Genomic DNA, 27,040 nt, shown 5'->3' with positions numbered 1-27,040 from the left:
GAAATTGCCTTGCAAGCCCCTGCAATTCTGTAAGTCAATTCCTATTGATTATGTTTATCCGGTGGAACCCTGACTGATTCACCTGCCATGCTCATTCATTGCCAGGAGATCATCGCCTTGGCATGAATGCTGTGAAAGATCCCAAAGTGATGGTGATGGGAGCCAACTACAATCTTTTCAGCAGTTTCTCACCTGAAAGGAGATCTGAGTAGCCAATGTTCATAGCTGTCACACGCTTTTAAGAGGATCACTGAGAAATGACAAAGTGGTAAATTTAGGAATTTCAAAGCAGGATTTAACTTATTTGAAATTCTGAAACCCTATTCTCTATCAGTTTCAAAATATTTTCTAATTCTCTGTTATTTTCACATTATATAATAAAGATTCTTGCTTTACTCATCTTAACATTATGTCTTAGTTTGGGATATCCCAGAAACAGACTCTAAGATAAGTATTTGAAAACCTTATTTGGAGGATGATATTTGGACAGATAATAACCAAGAGCAAAGCAAGAAAATGAGGCATACTTTAACAGATAATAAAAAACAAAAACAAAGCATGTAGGTTTTAAAATTAGTTATTAAAGTAAATAAATGAAGCTTGATCTAGTTGCAGAACTCTGGGGTGGTATAACACAATACCTTAGTGTTACCCCATGCCAGAAATTAAGGGAAATGGAATATTTATTAGATTTCCTGGCAGTCATGATAAATGCTGCTTTCAGAATAGCATGGGAATTGGCATTAATGCCCTTGGCACCTCTATCATGGCATTTGTATAGGCAGAGTGGGCTCCAGGGGCCAAAGAGTGTTTTCAAAGTCATACATACTGGCAGTTGGAAGCTTGTTAATGTGTACTAAATGTTGGCTACAAAGGAATATGGGTGGAATTATCAATTTTAGAGAAGGATCCATGTGCTGCTGAGAAGAATGTGTATTTGCTGGTTTAAGGATGAAATAGTCTATATATGTCAGTTAAGTCTAAGTTATTTATTGTATTATTCTGTTGTACAGTTTCTTTGTTCAGCTTTTGTTTGGAAGTTCTATCCAGTGATGAAAGAGGTGTGTTAAAGTCACCCAGAATTATTGTGTTGTGGTCTATTTGACTCTTGAAATTGAACAGTTTGTTTGATGAACATAGATGCTCCATTGTTTGGGGCATATATATTTATAATCATTATGTCTTGTTGGCGTATGATTCCCTTGAGCAGTACACAGAGTCCTTCTTTATCCTTTTTGATTAACTTTAGGTTAAAGTCTACTTTATTTGATATGAGGATGGAAACCCCTGCTTGCTTCTGCAGTCCATGTGAGTGGTATGTTTTTTCCCAACCATTCACCTTCAGTCTGTGCAAGTCTTTTCCTATGAGTCTCTTAGAGGCAGCATATTGGTGGGCATGTTTTGGGGGGGATCCAATCTGCTATCTATGCCTTTGATTGGTGAGTTTAGGCCATTAACATTCAGGGTTATTATTGAGACACGTTTTGTTTTCCCAGCCATTTTTGTTTATTTTTGGTATTTAACATGACTTGGTTTCTCTTCTGGTTAGATTTTCCTTTAGTGTAATCCCTCCCTCTGCTGATTTCATCATTGTTTTTCATTTCCCCTTCTTGGAATACTTTACTGAAGATGTTCTGTAGTGCAGGCTTTCTAGTTGTAAATCTTTTTAACTTTTGTTTATCATAGAAGGTTTTTATTTCATCATCAAATCTAAAACTTAGTTTTGATGAATGTAAGATTCTTGCTTGACATCCATTTTCTTTCAGAGCTTGGTATGTGTTGTTTCACCATCTCCTGGCTTTGAGGGTCTTGGTTGAAAAATCTGCTGAGATACGAATTGGTCTCCCCCTATATGTGATCTGATTCCTCTCTCTTGTGGCTTTTAAGATTAAGATTAGAATCCTTATTCTGTATGCTAGGCATTTTCATTATAATGTGCCTTGGTGTGGATCTGTTGTAATTTTGTAAATTTGGTGTCCTGTAAGCCTCTTGTATTTTGTTTTCCAATTCGTTCTTCATGCTTGGGACATTTTCTGATATTATCTCGTTTGCTGAGAGCCATTGCCAAGTAGGAATGACGCATGGCAATTTCTTTCTCAGCCTACCCCATGTTGCTTAGAGGAAGGACTCTCCATTATGGACCCAGGTTGTTTGCAGTGACTTTGCATGAACGGTGACCTTGCTCAAGGACCAGGGCGGATCCAGGTTTAGGGTGTATCCTGCTGGGAATCAGGACTATTCACTCCTTGGGTTTAGGGCGGTTCCAGGTTTAAGGTGTACCCTGCTGGGAATAGGGCGTATCCTGCTGCCTCAGGTGCGCCTGCTCCTTGAGTTCCCGTTGAGTGAGGGATTCAGAGAGTATTTTGGGATACAAAGCCGAGTGGAGGTGTGGATTCCCCCAGAACATGCATGTAGAGTGCCGGTGTGAATTCAGGAATGAAGAGTTGCTGTTTCAATCTACAAGGCTGTGAGTGGCTCATGATTTTGTGCCCAGCCAGACTGCGGCACTCATTAAAGAGATTGTGCATTCCTTTGGTTTGAACCTCTGTGCCTTCCTTTATCCCAGTAACTCTTAGATTTGGTATTTTGTTTCTATCCCATAATTCCTGGATGTTCTTTTCATGGTTTCTTACCATCTTCACTGTGTGGTCAACTTTATTTTCCAGATTGTATACTTTGTCTTCATTATCTGATGTTCTGTCTTCCAAGTGATCTATTCTGTTAGTGATGCTTTCTATTGAGTTTTTTATTTGTTTTATTATTTCCTTCATTTCAAAGATTTTTGACTGTTTTTTCTCCAGAGTCTCTCTCTCTTTCTTGAAGTCATCTTTTGCTACCTGTATTTGCTCTCTTATCTCTTTGTTGAAGTGACCAATTTTTGCCTGTATTTGGTCATCTAGGTCATTCTTTAATTCACAGATCATTTACATTTTTTGAACCTTCTTAACACCTTCTCTAACATTTTATCAACTTTGCTGTACATGGGTTCTGTTATTGTCATATCCTGGTTTGTTTGGGGCACTTTCCTCCCTTGTTTTTCATGTTGTATATGTGTCTTTCTTTCTTGCTGTTTGGATCTGAGATATTATAGTTTCTACCCTATAATCTTATAGTACCCATGTAGATTATCTGTACCTCACCTTGATGTTGGGCTTCCAGACCTTGCAGGTGTCCATCAATGTATGCTACTGCAAATAAAGATGGTAGTGGCAGTAGTGGAGGTATCTCGAGATAGCAGGAAAGGTGCCCCAAGATGGATGCAGTGTCTTTCAGAGATGTGGCTGAAAGTTTGGACATTACACTGTCTTTGGGATGCCTACTCCAAGATGTAGTTGCTTATAGGCCTTGTCTGTTGTCAAAAGGAAGAGGCTACTGCATGGCGAAGGCTATGGCAATGTCTGCAGTGTGTCAAGATGAAAGTGGGCTAGATATAGGCTCCCAGGTGAAGATGGGTGGTAGACTTGGACCTACCCTAGGTGTGGGTCCTGCATTGGTTGGCAGAGGAGGTCTTGTACCATAGCCTGTGCTGTGGTGGTGTCTGAAGGTGGCAGGATGTACCCAAGCCTACCCTGGGCCTGGGCCCTGTGCAGGTTAGTGTAGGCAGATCTGGGCCATGCCTGAGCTCCAGCAGGTGTCTCTGTCAATCTGACTTCTAAGCTGAACAATGGCTACAGATTTGCTTTTTTTATTTTTTTTCATGAATCCCCTCTGGTGTCCTCGTTTACAGTTACTCTCAAATTTGCCTTACTTTAAAAAATGTACAACTTGAAGAAAATTGTACCTGTTTGCTTCTAACTTTCTGGAATTCTTCAGAGTATATTCAATAAAACTTTTACCTTTTTTATGATAGTAATAATCAAAATAAAAAGTTAGATTCTATGGATGATGACAGAAAATAAAGGTTATTTTAGAAGAAAACTATAAGAAAAAGGCAAACAAGTATAAGTATGGTCAGTAACTTCTTCCATGGATTGTTGAAAAGGGAGAATAAATTATACCTGGACCAACTACTGAATATTTTTAAACTGCAGAGTTCTTTCAGTGCACATTCACACTACTTTGTCATCATGCTGACAAAATTTGCTAAACAAGTACTGCTTAAGAGGATTTCACATTACTGAGAGAAAAAGGCAACCCACAATAGAAAGCATTAAATTGCATGGGAAGCTGGACTGTTGTTAATACTTAGAAAATTGATTCATGTTGCTTGACATCCTAGAGGCAACAGGGAAACTTTGTAGCACTCAGCTACAAAATAAACCTTTTATGTTGCTACTCTATGCATTTCCTTTTGTATGGCCCACAGAGAATTTTAGGAGTTGAAGTCTTCATATTTCTAAAGCATACAGAGATCTTAGATGAGTACATAAAGTGCTAAATACTACTACTTCAAGTATTATTATCAATTTTGCAAATTGATTGGATCCACTTTCAATCTTAAAAAACAAGAATTCCCCAGAATTGTAATCATGGTGTAGCAAATCATAAGGCAGTGAATGATAATGTTGGTATTAAGACAATTAGCTATGCATGAAGCAACTATAGGGAACCTCCAAATTCTAAAAAAATTCTCTTTAGCAGTAGCTTTATCCATAAAATCTCTATGGTACAGCTGGGCCACAATGTCTTTCACCAGGTCCCTCAACATACATAATTTGATCTTGAATAAAACATTGTATCTGCTATGTCTCACTTCCATTTTACTTACACAATTTTTGGTGACATAAATAGTCATGGATAAGATGGCAGAATAGAGGAGGTGGCATTTCTGGCTGTTCTGCATGAAACCAAGAAAGCAGACTGGCAGCTTCTCTACAAAGTGGGTAAACAGGAAAAAAGGAGGGGTACTTTACTGGAACCTAAAACTGGATATTCAGACAGATTGGGGATACAGGAGGTTGGATATAACAAAATAAGGAGAATATCCACAGTGGCACAGCCACTGCTACATCCAGGCCAGAAGCTCGAGGCAAAGTGGTCCCTCCATGAGCATAGTAGAGGGATAAGGGGATTAATTAAAGGAACCTGCATTTTGGTGAGGCCCAGGGGCTGTCTGGGTATGGAACATTTAGATACCAAGGACATTGCCCAACAAACCTGAAGTATGTGTCACAGGATATCTGAGTGCGGAGAAAGAAGCTGCCATCTTTCTAAGCAGCATGCAGAGAACAAAGGAAGAAACCATTTTGCAATGGCCGTGGGTAGGCAGCAACTTATGATTCCTGGCAAATCTGAGTTTGGCCCGAAATACAGGCCCAGACAACACAAATTTCATGACATACTGTCCTTAAGTGACCAGAAGAAAATCAAATAACATGGAGAAAGGTTTACAAAAGGGACAACTGGTCATGGAAACCCACCCAGCTTTACCCCTCCCTTTCCAATTCTGTTGCTTGAAGGACCTGATGGGATACATGCATCTGACCAGGAACTCAGAAGGGTGGGGTGGGAGAAATTGTTTAGAGACTAAATCTGAGACCAGAAAAGGAGAGGTCTGCAGGTGATATAAGGTACTAAGCATGGGCTCCCCTACCACATAATTGGAACCAGGGAAGCCCTGGGTTAAAGTCCTTCAGCTTGGACCAGCAAATACTGGGCATTGGAGGTATACTGATTTAAAATCTCCAGAACAACTGTCATTCAGCAAAGAGCCTGGAGCCTACCTAAGCCTAAACCCTGCCTCCAGGAATTCTGCCTATGGATCACCAGAGATCCAGAGGGTGGAACATCTCACTCCAAACAACTCCACCTAAAATTGCTGAAAGGAGAAGCTGAGAATATTTTGAACTCCAACATAAAGAATTCTTTAACTCTTCATTAAGAATTATTTAATTCTGGGCTGGGGATGTGGCTCAAGCAGTTTTCTTACTTTTTTCTTGATAAGGCTTATTAGATTATTATCAACTTTTAGCTGTATTATTTCTTTTCTATTTTACATATTTCTGCTCCTACTCTTATTGTTTCCTTCCTGCTATGTAATTTAAAAATAACTTGTTAATCTAGCTTCTTTCTGATACAAATACTTCAAGTTTTAAGTGTGCATCTGAGTGCTATTTTGTCCCAGAGATTCTGATATTTTAAGTGTTTATTATCTCTCCATTCAAATAACTTTTAATTTACTTTTCTTATGCTTTCTTCTTTGATCTATGAGATATTTATAAGTGTGTCACATAATTTTGAAGTAGTTGAGACATGGAGGGTTTCTATATACCTTAAGGTGATTGATTTCTTTTTTTGTTGTGTTTTGTTTTGTGGTGCTGGAGAATGAACCCAGAGCCTTGTACATATGAGACAAGCACTCTACGGACTGAACTATATCCCCTACCTGAGGTGATTGACTTCTAATGTAATGCATCATGCAGGAAACACAGTCTGCATGATTTAAAATTTGTAAAATTTCTCAAAGCTTATTTTCTGACAGAAGATAGTCATTCCTTAATTTTCTACTTGTCATTTTTTTGTGCATAGTTCTCTACAAATAACAAATAGATCACGGCTTGGATTGTGGCTCAGCAGTACAGCACTCACCCAGCAGGTTTGAGGCCCTGGGTTTGATCCTCACACCACATATAAATAAATAAATAAATAAATAAATAAATAAATAAATGTATAGTGTCCAACTACAACTAAAAAATAAATATTAAAAAAATAGGGCTGGGGTTGCGGCTCAATGGTGGAGTGCTTGCCTCTCATGTGTGGTGCACTGAGTTCAATTCTCAGCACTGCATATAAGTAAATAAATAAAGTAAAGGTCCATCAACACTAAAAAAAAAAATAATAGATCAAGGTGGCTGATAATGTTTCAAGCCTTGTATATCATCACTCCTCCCAGAAAAGTGAGGGGGCTTAAATTCTCCAAATATGATTGTGGATTTGTCTTTCTAGTTTTATTAATTTTTACTTCATGTATTTTGAAATTTTGTTATTAGGTGCATACACATTTAGGATTGCTATATGTTCTTGAAAAAGTTGACCTATTATGGTTTTGAAATGTTCCCCTTTATCTCTGAAAATAATTTTCCTGAAATTTATTTTATATTAATATCTGTACTTCAGATTTCTCATGCTTATTTTAACCTTCTTTTGTTTTTAACCTATTGGTGTATTCATATTTAAAGTCTGACATATGTAAAGAGCATATAGTTATTGTTTGCTTTTTACACACTGAACACTTAAATACTTTTAATTACAATATCTAAATAATTAATTTTTAAATTAATTGATATTTTTGAAAAAAAAAAAGAACACCTGATATGAAGGTTAGTGGAAATTGGGAAAATGAATGAGAAATTTCTAATTTAGCAGTAAAGTTTACCTATAAGTATTACCTCCAAATTAATTATTTTAAAGCTTTCTAGTCTTCTCCTTTGCAATTAACCATTCTGTTCCCTAATCCACAAAGTGCACAAATTTTGAAATTATTTTCCCTTTTAAAATGAAAAAATATCTCTTTAAAAAATTAGTTTTAGTTGGATACAATATGTTTATTTTATTTATTTATTTTTATGAGGTACTGAGGATCAAACCCAGTGCTTCGCATGTGCTAGGTGAGTGCTCTACCACTGAGCCACAATCCCAGCCCCACAAAATATTTTTGAAGGAAAGATGGCCTTGGCATTTTGATTAGCATTCATAAAACATCAGTAATCCATTTTCTTTTCCATATTACTTGGTTAAGATAAATCCTGAGGCATTACTGAGGTTGTTATTAAAGTTTGTATTAATAACATAATGGCCACTTGATTTAAGATTGTAAAAGAGAGACCTATCCCATTTATCATTTGCAGTTCCAAATTTCTGTACATAATTGTGAGAGAAAAGTGTTTCTCAGAGTTCAAAATAAAAATGCTAAGGTGCTTTAAGCGACTGTTTTTAGGTGGAAATATCTTCTTAACCAAAAAAAAAATTAAATCCCACAAAAACTAAAACAAAGGAAATACCTTATAAACAAGTAAAAAGCAATGAGTTTATTTTTATACCACCAGTAATGAGTATTTTCCCTTAATTAATTTAATAAATAGGTCACATACAATCTGTTCTCTGTTTCATAAATGGCTTTGGGAATATTAATTTAACCATTAGTGCTTACTCTTTTAAATTCACTGTATCCCTGGAAGGAATGACTGATGAGTTAAAGACTGGAGGATGAGGAAGGATATTCATTCTCCTTCCTACTAAATTCCACATCAAACTCATAGATAACCAATAGATCAACCTGAAAGAGGAGAAGCTGATGCGCCCTGATGACCAGCAATCAATTTTGATTCCAGTGGTTTTGGAAGGTCTATGGAATTAAATTATTGCTTGTAGTTAGGATGCAAGTAAAGTAATTGGACGAATTCTTCTTTAGATGTGAACTATCTACCCAAATTAGCTAAAACATTATGTTTATTTATTTGATAAAACTGAAAGTAACAGTTGGTTAAATATAGTAGACAAGATAATGATTCCCAAAAATACCCAGTTCCTACACCCTAAAAATTGTTAATATTTTGGGTTACCTGGAAAAGGAAATTGAAGTTACTAAGCAGCTGACCTTAAAATAGGGTGGTTATTCTGGATTTTCCATGTGAGTCTGATATACTCATAAAAGTCTATAAAAGAGGAAGGAGGAGGTAGGAGAGGAGTCAGAATCGGAAAAGGAGATATGATAACAGAAGCAGTATCACAGTGATACAAACTGATTAAGGCTTGATTGCCCAGTACCTCCTTTGAAGATGAAAGGAGGGTATGAGCCAGGGAATCTGAGCAGTTTCTAGAAAGTGGGAAAAGCAAGAAAACAGATTCTCCCCTAGAGCCTCCAGAAGGGAATACAGACCTATAAATACTTTGATTTTAACCCAATAAGACTCCTTTTGAACTGTGGATCTCCAGAATTATAAGATAATAAACTTTGACTATTTTAATCAGCAAGTTTGTGGTAGATTATTATAGCACCAATCAGAAATTAATACATTAAAATTGAGGATAAAATGATTTGCATGTTAAATAGTCTACGTTAATATAAAATATATAAATTACACTAATTCTTCAAACTATTTATGTAGGGCCAAAATTTTTAGCAATGTATTTGCTGATAATTGCTTTGCAATACCTATTTTGTAATAAACACTAATCATAATGCACTGGTTACAATATCTAGTTTCTGATAAAAGCAGTTATTCAGTAAATTTTAATTGAATGAATGGATGGATGAATAAATAAACCAAAGATTTCTCTGGAGCAAACTTTTGAATTGTTACTTGGAATGTGATGTAGTACAAGTTATCCAAAATAATTTTATCTTCGAAATCACTTATCTCAACTGGAATTTCTAATTTGGGGTAAAAAATGAACAGAGTCAAGCAGTACAGGGCCAGTGTTGTCTAAGCAGCCTAGAACATCTACTTTCATGACATTATGTAAGCAATAACAAGAATGTATAGATTTTTGTGGAAGCTAGAAAGCAGAAAAAATATTTGAGAGTTAGGTAGTGGTCTGAGTTTCATGAGGGCCATAATAAAAGTTAGAGATCAATAAAGTGCAAATGAAAGAATATTTAGGTAGGGTTCACCTCCTCTTGGCCTAATAGCTCTTGCTCCTGATTTAGCTTCCTCAAACGTAGGTAACAAACCAATATTTGTTCACTTTAGGATTGCTTTGTGTGAGGAAAAATTTTCTAAATCCAGTTTAAATACAGAAACCTAATTGAAGTGTATCTTTAACACTACTACCTTCTCTGTGCTGTCAGTTTTTATATTTACTTGATTCATTGGTTTATTAAAATTATTTCACCTTTCATTCATATAACTCAATTTTCATTTTTTTTAAATGATATGTCATTCAAAGAAGTTAAAAGGTAAACAGCAATTACAATATGAGATCTGCTGGGTTTGAGTGCCAGAAGTTAACTCAAGTGAACACTTAAGGATTTTATCACTGTAATAAAACATCTATGAAATTTGTTTAAATCTATATTCTATTGAAATTGATTCAAATTTATTGCTACAGTCACCTTTAGCTCATTTGCCTTTGGTATATTTTTGAAATATGTAATAATAGCTTAATGATTGTCTTTGTGAGTAGATTTTATACAGTTATAATAATATCATAAAAACTGTTCTCTAAACCCCTCCTCAAATCTATTTGTTATGCTTTAGATATGAGGCATCCTCCTAAAGTCCTGTGTTAATGCAAGAATTGAAATGATTAAACTATGAGTGTTTTAACTTAACTGGTGAATTAATCCATTTTATGGATTAATAATTTGAATGGACTAACTGAGCTGGCTAACCATCAATTAAACCTCTGAAACTGTGAGTCCAAATAAACATTTTTTCTTCCCTAAGTTGTTCTTGTCAAGTACTTTGGTCACAGTGATGTAAAACAGACTAACACTACATTCAAGCTTGTTTTTTTTTCTGAGAAAGTGATGCTTCTTATATTTTAATGTTTTTCATTGTTATACCAATAACCATTTTTGAACTGAGCTATCAGGACAGAGATTTTATTACTATGAACTTTATTGGAAATAAGCCTGTTCCCATATAAGCCTCTCTAAGAAAAAGTAGTCTTAGTGAAAAGGGAAACATTTCCTAGTCTAGATAAAACCCAGATATCTGGTTATCGAACACAGCTTATTCATAAATGTTATTTCAGTTGCTCACTGATCCACTGCTCTACAAAGTTTCAGTCAGCTTAAACAGTGTGTGTGTGTGTGATTTATAATTCAGTGTTTAATTTCATAAAATCATTGTCTTAAAATGACAATGTCTCATAGATCTAAAATAAGTGAAATAATAAAATTATTTTATCAAAGTTAAAAATATGATGAATTCCAAAGCACTTTTGAAAATTATGAAATAAACATTTATTAAACATATAATTTCAGTTATTGCCACAATTGTTTATTCAATTAAAAAATTGAAAATAAAATGTATGTATTTGGTGTGAGATTCCAACATGACTTTAAAAATGTATTTTGAAAGTGATATGGTGGCATTCATTATTGATGATATTTTTAACTGAGTCATTTTTCATATGAGCTGCTTAAAATAGAAAATAGATATTTATTCAATGAGTCTTGGCCTCTGATTTGATTTTTAACTGTCACTGTTATTTAGGTAATACTAAATCTATGTAAAATTACAGCATTCACAGGTGAAAAAATTGGGGACAAAATTCAGCTGTAGAGTCAATGAGTGTAAATTCATGTCACTAATGTTGTCATATTCTTTTTAAAAATAAGTGGATAGCAGGGACTAATTACTTAGGATTTTTCTGAGTCAGAGGAATCCAGAAAGCATGTTTACTCTATTTATAAAACTGTTTTCAAGAATAGAAATATGGTGGATCCATTCCCAGCTTTCCCAGGAATCTCCATACTGCTTTCCAAATTGGCCACACCAATTTGCAGTCCCACCAGCAGTGTACAAGTGTACCCTTTTCCCCACATCCTCGCCAGCACTTATTGTTGTTTGACTTCATAATGGCTGCCAAGCTTACTGGAGTGAGATGGTATCTTAGGGTGCTTTTGATTTGCATTTCTCTGATTGCTAGAGATGGTGAGCATTTTTTCATGTACTTGTTGATTGATTGTATGTCCTCCTCTGAGAAATGTCTGTTTAGGTCCTTGGCCCATTTGTTGATTGGATTATTTGTTATCTTATTGTTTAATTTTTTGAGTTCTTTGTACATTCTGGATATTAGGGCTCTATCTGAGGTGTGAGGGGTAAAAATTTGCTCCCAGGATGTAGGCTCTCTATTTACCTCTTTTATTATTTCTCTTTCTGAGAAAAAACTTTTTAGTTTAAGTAAGTCCCATTTGTTTATTCTTGTTGTTAACTCTTTGGCTATGGGCGTCCTATTAAGGAATTTGGAGCCCGACCCCACAATATGTAGATCGTAGCCAACTTTTTCTTCTACCAGACGCAGTGTCTCTGATTTGATATCTAGCTCCTTGATCCATTTTGAGTTAACTTTTGTGGCTGGTGAGAGAAAGGGATTCAATTTCATTTTGTTGCATATGGATTTCCAATTTTCCCAGCACCATTTGTTGAAGATGCTATCCTTCCTCCATTGCATGTTTTTAGGCCCTTTATCAAATATAAGATAGTTGTAACTTTGTGGATTAGCCCTTCTCGGACTATTCCCTGAGGACCTTAAAAGAGCGCACTATAGGGATACGGCCACATCAATGATTATAGCAGCACAATTCACAATAGCTAGACTGTGGAACCAACCTAGATGCCCTTCAATAGATGAATGGATAAAAAAAATGTGGCATCTATATACAATGGAGTATTATGCAGCACTAAGAAATGACAAAATCATAGAATTTGCAGGGAAATGGATGGCATTAGAGCAGACTATGCTAAGTGAAGCTAGCCAAGCCCTAAAAAACAAATGCCAAATGTCTTCTTTGATATAAAGAGAGCAACCAAGAACAGAACAGGAAGGAAGAGCATGAGGAAAAGTCTAACAGTAAACAAAGACGAATGGGGGGAGAGAAAGGGAGAGAGAAGGGAAAGCATATGGAAATGGTAGGAGACCTTCAATGATACACAAAATTATAAGAGGTTATGAGGGGCAAGAGGGAGGGGGAAAAAGGGAGAGAATTGAACAACAGCAGAGGAGGTAGAGAGGGAAGATGGGAGGGGAGGGGAAGGGGATAGTAGGGGATAGGAAAGGTAGCAGAATACATCAGTCATTCATATGCCATTATGTAAAAATGTGAGTATGTAACAGATGTGATTCTGCAATCTGTATTTGGGGTAGAAATGGGAGTTCAAAACCCAATTGAGTCAAATGTATGAAAGATGATATATCATGAGCTCTGTAATGTTTTGAACAACCAATAAAAAAAATTAAAAAAAAAGAAAAAAAGGAAAAAAAGAATAGAAATATGTTCTTTATTTTTAGAAAGGTGAGGATTAATGAAAGTTTATAAAATAACTGATGACATTTGTGAGTTAAAATTCATTAGCAAATTATGAAACTCTAAATACATTTTATTTGGAATTTTCCAGAGTAATCTGGTAAACATTTTAAGATTTTTGAACCAATAATAAACCATGGTATAAATTTTAAAGAATCTTTACTGCTTAAAATTACTATTACCTATATATGACATATATACATGCTTTTCTAGTCCCAAGAGTATATTTATAGTTATTATTGTAGTAAATGCTCAGGTTACTATATAATCACAGGAGAAAAGAACCCAAATCTGTCACATCTATTTATTAACAGGGTTAATTTGGTTAATCCTAATGCTGTAAGGGTGCCCCTCTCTCCTTCTCCATTGATCCTGTGCATTACTCTCAAAGTTGTGCCCTCAAAGAAAGATGATTATCTTATATTTCCATATAAATACTTCCAAATAAGTTTGCAACAGAATAAGTGACAAAAGAAGGTCATTTATTAAGTGATGTTGTCAACTTAAAAGAAGGGTTCAAAACAAGATTTGATAATAAGCCAGACTGAAAAACATTTTTCCTATTTATAAAGGAAGTTTCTCTACCTTCCCATAGAAAATAAAAATTCATATATAATTTCATTAAGTAATAGAGAATTATTCTCTAGAAAGCATTTACCAGTTTAGATTCCCCACACAGAGCTATTTCACCTTGTCTTCATAAAGCTTTTAATATTGCTAATTTATATAGTTTTATTAATCTGAGAGCTGAGTAGCATATCCTTTTAAATTGTCATTTTTTATTGAATGATAACAGTGATGAGCTAGCATGGTGGAACATGTCTATAATCCCAGTAACTCAGAAGGCAAAGTCAGGAGGATTCCAAGTTCAAAACTAGCCTCAGCAATTTAGTAATTTAACAAGACCCTGTCTCAAATTTTAATAAATAAATAAATAAATAAAGATTTAGGATATTAGCTTGATGGTAGAACACCCTTGAGTTCAATCCCCAGTACTGATAAGGAAACAAAATCAAAAAACAATACTTAAGGGGCTGGGGATGTGGCTCAAGCAGTAGTGCGCTTGCCTGGTATGCGTGCGGCCCGGGTTCGATCCTCAGCACCACATACAAATAAAGATGTTGTGTCCGCCAAAAACTAAAAAATAAATATTAAAAAATTCTCTCTCTCTCTCTCCCTCTTTCTCTCACTCTCTCTTTAAAGAAACAATACTTAATATATTTTCAAATATGAATTGCCTATCCTTTCTCAATTTTCTGTTGATACTCAGAAATTCCTTGAGTATTCTGGATCTTATTGCTTTCATTTCATAAAAGCAGTGAAGAGCTTCATAACTGATATCTATGTGATGCTATGCTTGGAAAATAATTTCTATCTAGTTAAATAAAAATAACCTAATCATTCATAGTTTGTCTTATTTCAGAAATCTTTCTGTATTTCTACAGACAAAAAGATATTCTCTGGCCAGACCAGTGGTCCATGCCTGTAATACCAGTGGCTTGGGAGTCTGAGGCAGGAGAATCATGAGTTCAAAGCCAGCCTCAGCAATGGTGAAGTGCTTAGCAACTCAGTGAGGCCATGTCTCTAAAAAAAAAAAATATGGCTGGGTATGTGGCTCAGTGGTACTCCCCACCAAAATGTATTCTGTGTTTCTTCTATTAGTTCCAGAGGTTTACCTTTCACATTTTGGTCTCATAACCATATAGATTTCTTTGTCTATACATTTATTTTATTTTCAACACTTCAGGATGCAATCAGCAAATGTACCCAGAAATACTCAATAATAGGACTGTTTCTTTATCTTCTGCTATTAAGAATTTCTGTGCAGTGCTGGGATGTGGCTCAAGCAGTAGCGCACTCGCCTGGCATGCATGCAGCCAGGTTCAATCCTCAGCACCACATACAAACAAAGATGTTGTGTCTGCCAAAAACTAAAAAAAATTTAAAAATAAATAAATAAATATTAAAAAATTCTCTCTCTCTCTCTCTCTCTCTCTCTCTCTCTCTCTCTCTCTCTCTCTGTCTCTAAAAAAAAGAATTTCTGTGCGAATATTTGGAACCCTTTTTTTAAAAAAATTCAAATCAGTGCTCTGTTTTTAGAAATTCTAGGAAAATATATTACTTTTATTTCAAATACTGTTATATTTGATTGTTCTGGCCATTTTATTTAATTCTTTCTATTTGCATCAGTTTCCTTCCCAGCCCCCAGCCTTTTGCCTTTATTTTCACAGTTTTCCAAAACCATTTATGTACCTCTTCTAATGTTGTTTTCTCTGGCCCTTCACCTTTGTTTCTGTGGCAAATTCAAAATTGAGCTTGGGTACAGAGAAAACAAACTAATTTGCTATCTTTCTAGAGGCAAAAAGATGTAATTACACACCCCAGATCCCTCTTTATAATTTAAGCACTCATTCACTCCATGGCTGAGTGTGTTAGTTTGCTGGCAATTCATATTTGAGCTCCTCTATACCTTGGAATTGTCAGAGGCCAAATGGAGCTGCTATGCCCAAGGTCATGACCTGACCTACTAGCACATTTTGAAAATTATTATTATGAGCTTTATGTATTAAGTATATTAAGACTTAATGTTCTGTGGTAGTTGCATATTTACACGCTAGCCACCTGAATTTAAGATAATTTTGTACAGATTAAAATATTTAATACATTTAAAATTATTAAATATTATATATTAAATATTATATTACTATTATATTAATATTAAATATTATATCCAAAAGAATAAATACCTATGTGTGTGCATGTGTGTGAATCTGCAAGTTATGGATCAAAATAATATAATGAATTCTTACTAAGTCAGAATCCCAATCCAAAATGTGAACCTATTTGGAAAATATACTTAAAAACAAAATTTCCTGCCATCCAAAAAAATCTAACAAAAGCAGAACAGAAAGAAAACAGTTCTAATATTGAACATGCATTAAACCAAAATGTGATGTGCATCACAGGCAATCTTCTCGAGTTTACAAAGACACAAATATTATCCTTTTAATTAGTCAAGCAGATACAACTTATCACATCTAAGTTCTCAAGAGAAAAAACATAACCAGTCCTCAACTAAAAGGACTTGACTGAAACATTTGTCACATGCAGTTCATCTTAATTTTACTTGTTAGTTGGTATAACTTTTCATGCTAGCTAATTGGATTTATCCAAATGAAAAATCAACTCCTCATATGTTGAGACAGGAGGTAGCTTTGGAACTAGGCTCCAGCTAAATTTAGGACCCTATTCTCCACAGAAAATGGGACAAAGGGACACTATCATTAATGATTACATTTTAAAGACATAACTCCCAATACCTTGAGAAAAATATTCTTGGGCTACAAAGCTGAAGAGGCTTCTTTAGGTTTTTAAAAGATTTACATACATCTCAAAGAAGCAGAGTTGAATTCACAATTGCAAGTTTTCTATGGAAGAGGTTATTTCTCTTTGTTGACATTTATCTTTTTCAATTTTTATTTTCCCTTAAAAATGTGACCAATAAACTTATCCATGTGACACTAGTACATGCACACATAGAGAAGTAACAATTACATTGAATTTTGTGCTTAATGATCTTTTACATCTTCCACATTTTATGTATGCCCATATATAATATTTTTATGTGCATGCATGTTTAAACTATACAGAGTTCTGGAACTTGCTTTATCATCCTTTAACATTATGTTTTAAGATCCATTCATACAGCTCTGTAGAGATAGAGGTCATTGACTTTCACTGCTATATATTTCATACTGTGATGACATCATAAAATGTATTTTTATGTCTCTTAAACATCTGTATTTTTTTCAGGTTTCTATTTTCATCGTGTTTCTATGAACATTCTTTCATATATCTTCTGCTGAACACAAGTCAGACCTTCTCTCTGTTATATAACTAGAACTAATTTCTGTTTGATACTTTCCAAGTTGCTCTACAACTTTAAAAGATGAATTCTCAATTTATATTTTATAAAGTAGTATTCCAATGATATATAATACCAACAATATTATTGGTTCACATCCTGTCCAACAATTGATGTAACCAGACTTATTTTTTGCTAATATAGCAGGTGTAAAATAGTATCTAGTAAATTTGATACTTCTAACAAACCATTTTAGATTCTCTCAGTCTAACCACAGTTGCTGTACAGCAAGTGTTGCATTCTTCCATTTTGCATTTTTAAGCAGGCACTTTGCCTCATACCCTTGCTAAAGTTTGAGAATTTGAGTTAATGCCGAACTATGTGATGCTATCGGTTCTCTTTTCCTATAGCAATCCATATACCACAATGGGATGAACTTTGACTAGAGGATATAAGAACTGATGGGCACAAATTTCCACTCCGCACCACTCATCATCCAGGTGGACTGACCTAAAATGGTGTAATCAGTTATACTTAGTTACAACTTGCTCATAAATACACCCTCATGTTGACTCTCCCTCATGCCATATTTCATTCTTCCTTTCCACTCCTCCTCCTGAGGATTACATTCTCTAAAAAAGAAAGTAGTGTTGCGGGGGGGGGGGACCCAGATTAAGGCATGATCATAATTTTAATTTTGCTGATTACATAATATGTACTAACCATAATCATTACATGCCTTTTCATGTGTTTTCTTTATTTTTTTGAAGGAGAGGGGATGTGCATTGCTTTCTCATGGATTTATATAGTTTCTTTATACATTAGGTTTACTCCTTCATAAGTTTCATGTGTTCATTATTGCTTGTGTTGTCTTTTCATGTTCCTCATTTTTTCTTCTCATTAATAAAAGTTCTTAAGTTTGATTTAGTTGAATTGATCAAATTTATTTGTTTGTCCTAATATATTATTTCCCATCCCAAGGTCAGAAATTACATATTTTAAATATTTTCAAGGTTTGCTTTCCATATTTATATCTCAATTCACTTTTTCTTTGTTTTTTTTCCTGTGAATCTTACAATTATTATATTATAAAGAATGTGATATTTTAAATTAAATTTGGGTTTTTGATTTATGTTGATCTTATTATTTACAATATGTGTTTGTATAAATTCTGAGTTTTCTAAGTTAATAAGTTATTTTGCATAATGACAGTGTTATCCCCATTCTGATATATACACAGCCCCCACCAACATATATACACACATTCATTCTCTCTCTCTCTCTCTCTCTCTCTCTCTCTCTCTGTCACTCGCTCCCTCGCTTGTGCACACTCCTTAATGTTTTTTTTTTTCTGTTATACTGGTTAAGAGCTCTAGGATACAAATAATTTTAAATGTCTTTTTGTTTATTTATAACTTTAGAAAAATGCTTATAATGAGCTTTTTTATGAGAGATGTCTGTTCAAGGTTTTTGGTTGATTCTGTGTATCAGGTTAAGAGGTTCACTTACTAATCTACTGGAATCAAAGTCATGCTGAATTTATCACATTAGTTTTCTGCAACTATGAAGTAAAATATTGCTTTTCTCCTTTAGCATGCTATTGTGGAGAATTATTATTACATATATTTTAATGTTAACTATCCTTTCAATCATGAAATAAACTAATTTTGATCATATCGTATAACGAATATTTTATCCTCTAAATGATAGTTTGTTAATATTTTCATTTGGGATTATTTTTGAATCTATACTCATGAAAGAGCTTCCCAAAGTGAATTTTGATGAGGTTTAAAGAAAAAATAATCTGTGTAGAATCAATTACATTATATTACACAAGTGTCAAAATAAAAAAAAATAGACAAATGGGATTCTATCAAGCATCACAGCAAAGGAAATATAATCAACAAAACAAAAAAAGCAACTTATGGAATGGGAGAAAATATTTACAAATCACACAACCTTATAAAGAGTTACTATCCAAAATATAAAAGGAAATGAAACAATTAAATAGGCAACACCACACCAAATAACCAAATTAATAATGGGCAAAGAATTTAATATAGTTTCTCAAAGGAAATATACAAAAATCCAAGTATAAAAGGTGCTTAACATCAGTAATCATAAGGAAAGAGCAATTGAAACTGCAAAGACACATCACCTCACTCTTGTGAAGTGAAGAAAAGTCAGAAGATAACAAATGTTGGTGAGGCTACATAGAAAATGGAGCCCTTACTTGGCACAGTGGCACATACCTATAATCCTAGAAATTTGGGAGGGTGAGGCAGGAGGATCAAAAGTTCAAGATCAGCATGGGTCACTTAGTGAGACCCTATCTCAAAAAGTAAAAAGAGCTGGGGATGTGGCTCAGTGTTCGAGAGCCCATGGGCTTAATCCCCAGTACTGCATAAAACAAAATGAAACAAAAACCAAAGGAGCACTTCTTACTCAGCATCCTTCTATGCAACTCCTGGCTCTACTAAATTCAGACAGACTTTCTCTTCTGTCTCTGTTTCTGTAACAATTTTGTCAGACATAACATTCTTTCTCTCCCTTTGACCCCTCCCCTGACCTGCCCTGGCACCCCAGGAGCAGGTTTGGATCTTATTAACTCTTTTCTACTCTCCATTCCAGTAACCAGAAGTCTTTGAGTCTCTCCAAGTTTTTGATTGTACAATACTGAACTCTGCATTCCCTTAGTCAACCACCTCACTGAGTAGTTGTTCTCCAAAATGCAGATAGGCTAGAATGTGCAGCCTGCTTCTACTCTACTATCTTGCCTCTCTCTTGGCAGATATTTATAATGGCAAGCTTTTTTTTCCTCTTCTAGATTCAGATCTGGATTACCTGGCAGCCTGCACCAGTTGGGATATTCTTCCTTTGGGCATTTAGATGGTTCACCAAAGAAAATAGTTCAGTTGTTTAGACCTTGGGGGTCTGTGAAGCATAGGCTACTTCTGTATTATGTTTTTTAGTGTCCTTTGTTAGAATATCCAAGTTAGTTATTCCAGGTCTGTATCTTTTCCCTTATAGAATTTCTCTCCCTCCCCCTCATGACTTTGTTTCCCCTCTCCCAAGCCTGAAATACCATTTCCTTCTCAAGATACTATTGTAATCATTCTGGGAAGTTGTGTTCAATACTTCTATAATAATCCAGTTTTTCTGAGTCTGAAGCAATTCTGTATTCCTCCTTTATTTCCCCTAAAACTGCTAATAATTTTTCTGTATTATTGCAACGCATACACTTCCTTAATATCAATATTTCTATGCTGCAAAACTCTTAGCCCTATGTATTATTATCTCTACTCACTTCATCATTATAATAAGACTCCCCTACATGTAATTTCAACACCAATTATCTGTGTAAAAATACTAGCACTGGCCTCATGTTTAAGGCCTGACAGTATAATTCCAAGAGTCAGTATTAATTCTTTTGTAACTTAAGAGATCCTGATTTCAGTCAATTATTAAATTATAGGTAGATTTTATATATATGTTGTAGTTGGACACAAAACCTTTATTTTATTTATTTATTTTTTATGTGGTGCTGAGGATCAAACCCAATGCCCAGCATGTGCTAGGTGAGCACTCTACTGCTGAGCCACAATCCAAACCATATAGGTAGATTTTTCTATAAATGAGAACAAATTGAATTAATGATTTCTCTTTAGAATATTCTTGGTTGTCTGTGTGACCTCTAATGATCCTGTGTCCTCTTCTTTAAGGAAGGAGAGAAGTCTGTGTAGTCTGTGTATATGAGAGAGAAAAGAGAGGAGGATAAAGGAGAGAAGGAGAAAAGAGAAGATATGGAAGGTGGGGATCAAGAGCATCACAATAAAAAATCTGTCCTTTTCAACACAATAACCATTATCCACATAGAGATATTGAGCCCTGAAATGTAGCTAGTGCAAATGAGGAATTAAAGTTTTAATTTAAGAATTAATTTATATTTCAGTGGATATAGCCACATGTGGCTACCATATTGATCAGCACAGATCTAAAGCTGGTAGAAATTCTTCTGTAAAACTTAATTGGGTTCTTTATTATATTTTGTTACAACATGACTTAGTTCCTTCATCTAGAACATGAATTCAAAACATGTAAAAAGGTATTTATTAAAGGTTGCTGTTGATATTTGGTTGACTGCACTCCAGAGACAGGTTGCATAAATGCAGATAGGGTAACATTCTTCAAAACAAATGAATAACACTGTTGTCTACCATAAATGACAGTGATGTTTACTAGTTGTAATAAGTTTCCTATTGTTGTAACAAAATGTCAAAATCTTTTTTGGCATTAAACAACACAGTTTTACTCTTCTATAGTTTTGGAGGCCAGAAGTCTGAAATTAGTTTCACCTGGCTAATATTAAGGTGTCTAAAGACCTGCTTTCCTTCTGGAGACTGTACATAAGAATCTGTTTTGTTTGTTTTTTTTTTTTTTTTTTTTTTTAGCTACTAGAGGCTATCATAGTAGTTGATTCATGACCTCTCCCTCCATCTTCAAAACCAATGGCATAGCATCTTCTCTCCTTTCTGATCTCATCTTACCCTCACATATTTCTTCTGACTCTGATCCTTCTGTCCTTCCCATATAAAGATGTTAGGGGTTGGATTGAGGCCAGAATAACCCAGGATCATCTCCTTATCTCTAGATCCTTTTTAAAAGCATTTGTGCCACAAAAGGTAACATATCCTAGCTATTTGGAATTAGGTACTGGGCATTAGGACATCTGTGAAGGGTGATTATTTTGCCTACCACACTGGCAAAAACAAATAATTAATTTGGAATTGATGAATTTTGAATGGTGGTTTGTCCCAGGGTTGCCCATGGTTAAAATTAATCCTACAGTGGGCATCACTCCAACATATATCTTGGTCTATCATCTTACTTAACACTTCCACCAATGCTCCCTGGGTTTCTGCACTTACGGTCTGGGCTGTCTACTAGCAGAAAAATCCAGGTCCTGAAAGTAATAGCTGAATACACTCTTCAATGATGAGAAAACTCTATCTACCAATGTAGAACAATATCTTCAGGAACAAACTATACATGGCTTGGTGATTTAGAATAGAAGGAGTAGCCTAGCAAAAGTTTCTTCCTCTGACTTCTAACTGAAATGTGCTTAAAGACTTCTGAGAAGATTCTGCCCTATATTTGTCAGGATCTCACAAATATTTTAACTTTCATCTGATATGTGATCTAGTATTTATAATGCCTGTGGAGAAGGGAAAAAAAGAGGGTGCAGGTGCAAGGGATGAATGACTGTATTAGATACTATTAAGCACTATATGTTAAGTGATAGAGAATTTTGAGGTGGAGAGGGTTTTCAACTTTAAGTAATACCAAATTGATAAAAACTGATAAGATATGGAGGGATATAGATACCACCTCTTAATTCTTCATTTCCAAGCTTAGTTATCTCTTTCTTCATTGATCATGTCCTGTGTCATGGTTAGATACCAAATATATTTCTAATGCCCTCTTATTTACCCTATGTTAATGTATTTTACTATACATTATAATGGACTATTACTTGTACTTAAGATATCTTCTAAGGTAGTTTCTTTTCCTGTATACCAATAAATATAACTTTCAGCTTCCTCGTCACTTAAAGTTAGAAACCTAAAAGATTTTGAGGCCTTTTGTATCTATTCATCACCCTTACATGCCTCATCAAACACAACCATCCCCACTGCCATTTCCCTAGTAAAGTTAACTATTCATGAAATTACTGCAACAATATCTAACTAGTTTCATTTTGCCTGTCTTGTGAGATTTTCCAACAAGGTTAACGTGATGCTAATCTCAGTCCCTCTACCTCCTAAAGAAGTCCTTACATCATTCCCCTTGTTTTTATGATTAAAAATCATTAAAGGGCTTACAAGATCGTGTTTTGACTAATTCTTCCATTCCAGGTTGTGACTTTATTTTACCATGTCAGTAGAAAATATAGTGCAATGTCTGAAGCATTCAAACATACAGAAATGGAATTCTGATTTATTTCATAAAGTCTATATAATTTAACAAGTTACTTCTTCTCTATGATTCAGTTATATCACTTTTTAAATTAGAATAGCAACAATGTCTTCACAACTGTCTCATGAGGATGCATATAAATTCCTTATTATCCCATTTCTTGTATAAAAGGAACTAACTTAACATAATAAAGGCCATACAGGACAATCCCAACACAAGCATCATATTCAATGGTGATATGGTGAGTGCTTTTTCTCTAAGATCACAAATAATACAACTACGACCATTCCAAACACTTTTATTCAATATATTACAAGGAGACTAAACCTCAAAACTGGATAACACAATGAGGAATTCACTTTGGAAAGGAAGAAGTAAAACTCTCTGTTTTCAGATAACATAATCTTATCTACAGAAATCTCTAAAGACTTGACCAAAACCTCTAAAATAAATTAAAAGTTATGAGCACTCAGGGAAGAAAGAAGATGGACACCTGATTAAAAGGGGAATGGCTCAAGAATATAAATATCAGAGATCATTTTAAAAGTTCCTAAGTTTCAGCAGTTATCAAGGAAATTAGTTTATTATTTCTCCCATCAAACTGTAAAAGAGTCACATCGAAGATGTGTATTCGGTGTGTGTACTTTTGCATCCCGTAATTAACAAGAATGGTCAGGAATATCAATTTGATAATCTGATTTTAAACTCTAAAATAAAGGATTCAGTGAAAAACTTATTCAAGGGCATTATGTTTAGGAAATCTTCAATGATTAACACAAAGATTATTATACAAGGAAGCTCACTATAGCATATATTCATTTAAAAATATGTATCAAGCATAATAATCACTATAAAAATCACTGCCCTGGTCTCCACTTCAATAACATGTCTCAGAGATTTTTTTTTTTATCTGTGAGACAAAGTCTTGCTATGCTGCCCAGACTTGAACTCATAGGCTCACATATTCCTCCTGCCTCATGTTACAGAAAAACTGGGGCTAGAGGTGCACACTACCACACCCAGGATTGAGCTTATTTTTCTTTTTTATAGTACTGGGGATTGAACCCAGGGCCTTGCTCATACCAGGCAAGCACTCTGCCACTTGAACTTATTTTTAAGGAAAAGGTACCCAATTACACCTCAATGAATAACAATGATAAATATATAAGTTGATAAGAAATATGAAAACAATAAAACAGGATTAATATGGGAATCAGTAAGATAAAGCAAAAAGCTCCCTAGGATTGTGATATTTCAGTAACCTTACTATTAAAACAGACATACTATGGCTGTGGAGAGGGAATACTTTCAAAGGAGAGTAAACAGCAAGGACAAGTAGGGAATGAAATTGGAATGTTGAATAATGGAAAAAATAGTGTTTGAGTAAGTCCATTCAGACCACAGTGAGAGGTGGAAAATATATAGAAGATGAAGAGATAGGTAGACAATGAGATTTCTAGAACTTGAAAAGTAATTTGAAATTTGTATTAAGCTCAATGCAAACCATTGGAAACTTTGCAGCAGGGAAATAGTGATAACTGATTTGACCCATCAGAAAACTCACTTTTGGGGCAAGGGATATAACTCAGAAGTAAAATGCTTGCCTATCAAGTGCAAGGCCCTGGGTTCAATCCCTAGTACAACACACAAAAATATTTAGTGTAAGGAAAGATAAATGGGGTATAACATGAAAGAAGGAATTGAGAGACTAAAAGGTCAATGAGATAAGAAGTGGTGATTTTTCACCACAGTGATACTTCCCCAGCTTTTCTATTCATGAGTCTTCTCATGAGTCTTATTGAAGTTAAAACTCTAATTTAGTAGGTTTGAGATATGGCCTGAAGGTTGCTATTTTTAATAGGCAGCCAGGCAATAGAGATACCACTGGTCCATAAAACCCTACTCTTTGAGTACCAAAGCTTTAATCTAGAGAGTATCTTTAAAGTTTAAAATCAGAATGAAGAAGGAAGGTTTTATTTACAGTTGAAGTTATAGCTGGTAGGTGACAACGAGGGCTTTGATGTGGAAACTAAAGAAAAATGAATTAGTTAAGACTACTTCAATTTTTTATAATAATAGAAATAATACAACCTAATTATCCAATAATAGGTCAATGATATCAGATAGACCATGATAAGTATCTGAAAAACATATTCTAAAATACTATTTTTACATGAAAAAATATTCATGATGTTTTCATTTGTAAAATAGCTTTAACATATATAGGTATACATCAAAGTTAGAATTTTAATTTTCTCCTAAATTTTTAAAAACCTCAATTATTTTATAATCAGAAATACTTGTTATTCTTTTGCTTTAACGATGTCAAACTTATATAGCAAGACAGCATCATGTGTTTTATTTGTAATGGTGGGTACATAGATTTCTATTACTTACTGTGTTATGCTTGAAATTTTTCATAACTTAAAACTATATATAATCAAACTAAAACTTAAATTGATTTTTAAAGATTTCATTTTTTTCATACAAAGTATAATTTAACCTGAACTATACAAGCATATCTTTGAGTAGGCAGACCACATATGTTAACCTTTCAACTGATTTTCATAACTCTATGGTGTGATTCACCTACTTAAAAGTGAATCACTTATAATTATTGATCAAATTTCAGTACTTTCTTCATAGAAAAGATACTCCTTTAATCAAAGCTTTATCTTTTAATAGCATTTAAAAAAAGATAGCCCAACATTCAAATGCAGGTGTTTACCTTTATACCCAGTACTCTTGCTGAAAGTGCCCATGGTTCAAGGTCTGGTGGTTGAGAAGTAGTATTTGGCTAAACAAGACAGGTTCTTGATATACACACAAAAAAATATTATACAAGAATGCTCACTATACCATCCATTCATTTAAAACCAGTATTGAGCACAACTGATATAAAAATGTGCACATATGATTACAAGACCGGTGTATCTCTACATCATATACAACCAGAATAAGAAATTATGCTTCATTTATGTATGATGTGTCAAAATGCATTCTACTGTCATGTATACATAACTAATTAGAACAAATAAAATGTTCTGGACCCTCCTTCAACACTGTGCCTCCCATGGATCTTTTTATACTTTTCAGCAAGATGAGGTTTGGCTAAGTTGCCAAGTGTGGCCTTGAACTCCTGGGCTCAAGTGATCCTGTTGTCTCATACTCCTGATTAGATGGAACTCCAGGTCCCAGGTAGATATGACCCTGTCAGGTGGCTTACATTAAAAGTGAGAATGTGTTGGAGTGTTTTTCATGATAGTATCTGGTGGGGGGCATCATTTGTCCCGGCATAGCCAGCATGCATGAGGAAGCACAATTATGCTAATAAGAAGAAGCCTGATTCCATTGCTATTGGCATATGTCAAAGAACTGATGAATTTAGGTCTAAATCTGTGCTTTTCATATAACTAATACATTTGCAAGCATTAGCACATATGAATACCTGTGGAAGGCCAAAGAAGATTTAAGTCCTGTTTCTTGCTCTGGAGGGACTTATGACTTACAGAAAAGGTAAGATCTGCATACAAGTACCAATTTGAAAACACATTTTAAAAATTCTAAAAAAAAAGGGAATATTTTTGATGATAAGCAACTGATCAACTTTTTTATCAGGTGGTATCACTGATTTTGCTAATACCCAAATCTTGTATAAAATTTGGATAACTTGGATATGTCCTTTCTATTTAAAATGTCTTTCTATATATGGTTTTGGATAATAGCAGCGATTAATTTTGTCCTTGCTATGTATCTTTTCAATTGTTAATTCAACTATTGCATCTTCCAGTAAAGTAATAAAATATGAAGATTCTTACCAGCCTATACATGTAATTAAAGGGCTGAATTTTACCATATGTGCAAAGTGTAAAATATTAAATTGAACTACCCAAAGCCCTATAACAAGATTCTGGGACATTTGAATATGGTCTCTGTTAACTGCTAGTATGAACAATGTATATGTAGAGGCAACAGCCACACAGAAGGAAAATGAGGATCAGTGTTGTGGAAAAAGAATTTTACTGACAAACAACTGTTAGCCCTAAGAAGAAAATAAATAGCTGTCATTTATAGTTGCCCACTGATTCCCTGAGGTAATTATCAGGGATGCCAAGGGGGGATAAACTGTTGAAAGTAAGGAGAAGATGGTGAGATGTTATGGAATGTCCTTCCATACATGACTTTTATTTCTACTGGCCACATAAGATTCCACAATACCTGTAACATGTACACCATGGAAATTCAAATCTTCAGAAGAAGCAAATTAATTAATATTCCATAGT

The sequence above is a fragment of the Ictidomys tridecemlineatus genome, chromosome X (genome assembly GCF_052094955.1).
Source record: "Ictidomys tridecemlineatus isolate mIctTri1 chromosome X, mIctTri1.hap1, whole genome shotgun sequence".
Lineage (NCBI taxonomy): Eukaryota > Metazoa > Chordata > Mammalia > Rodentia > Sciuridae > Ictidomys > Ictidomys tridecemlineatus.
The sequence above is the reverse complement of the archived record's forward strand: the minus strand, read 5'-3'. Positions refer to the sequence as shown.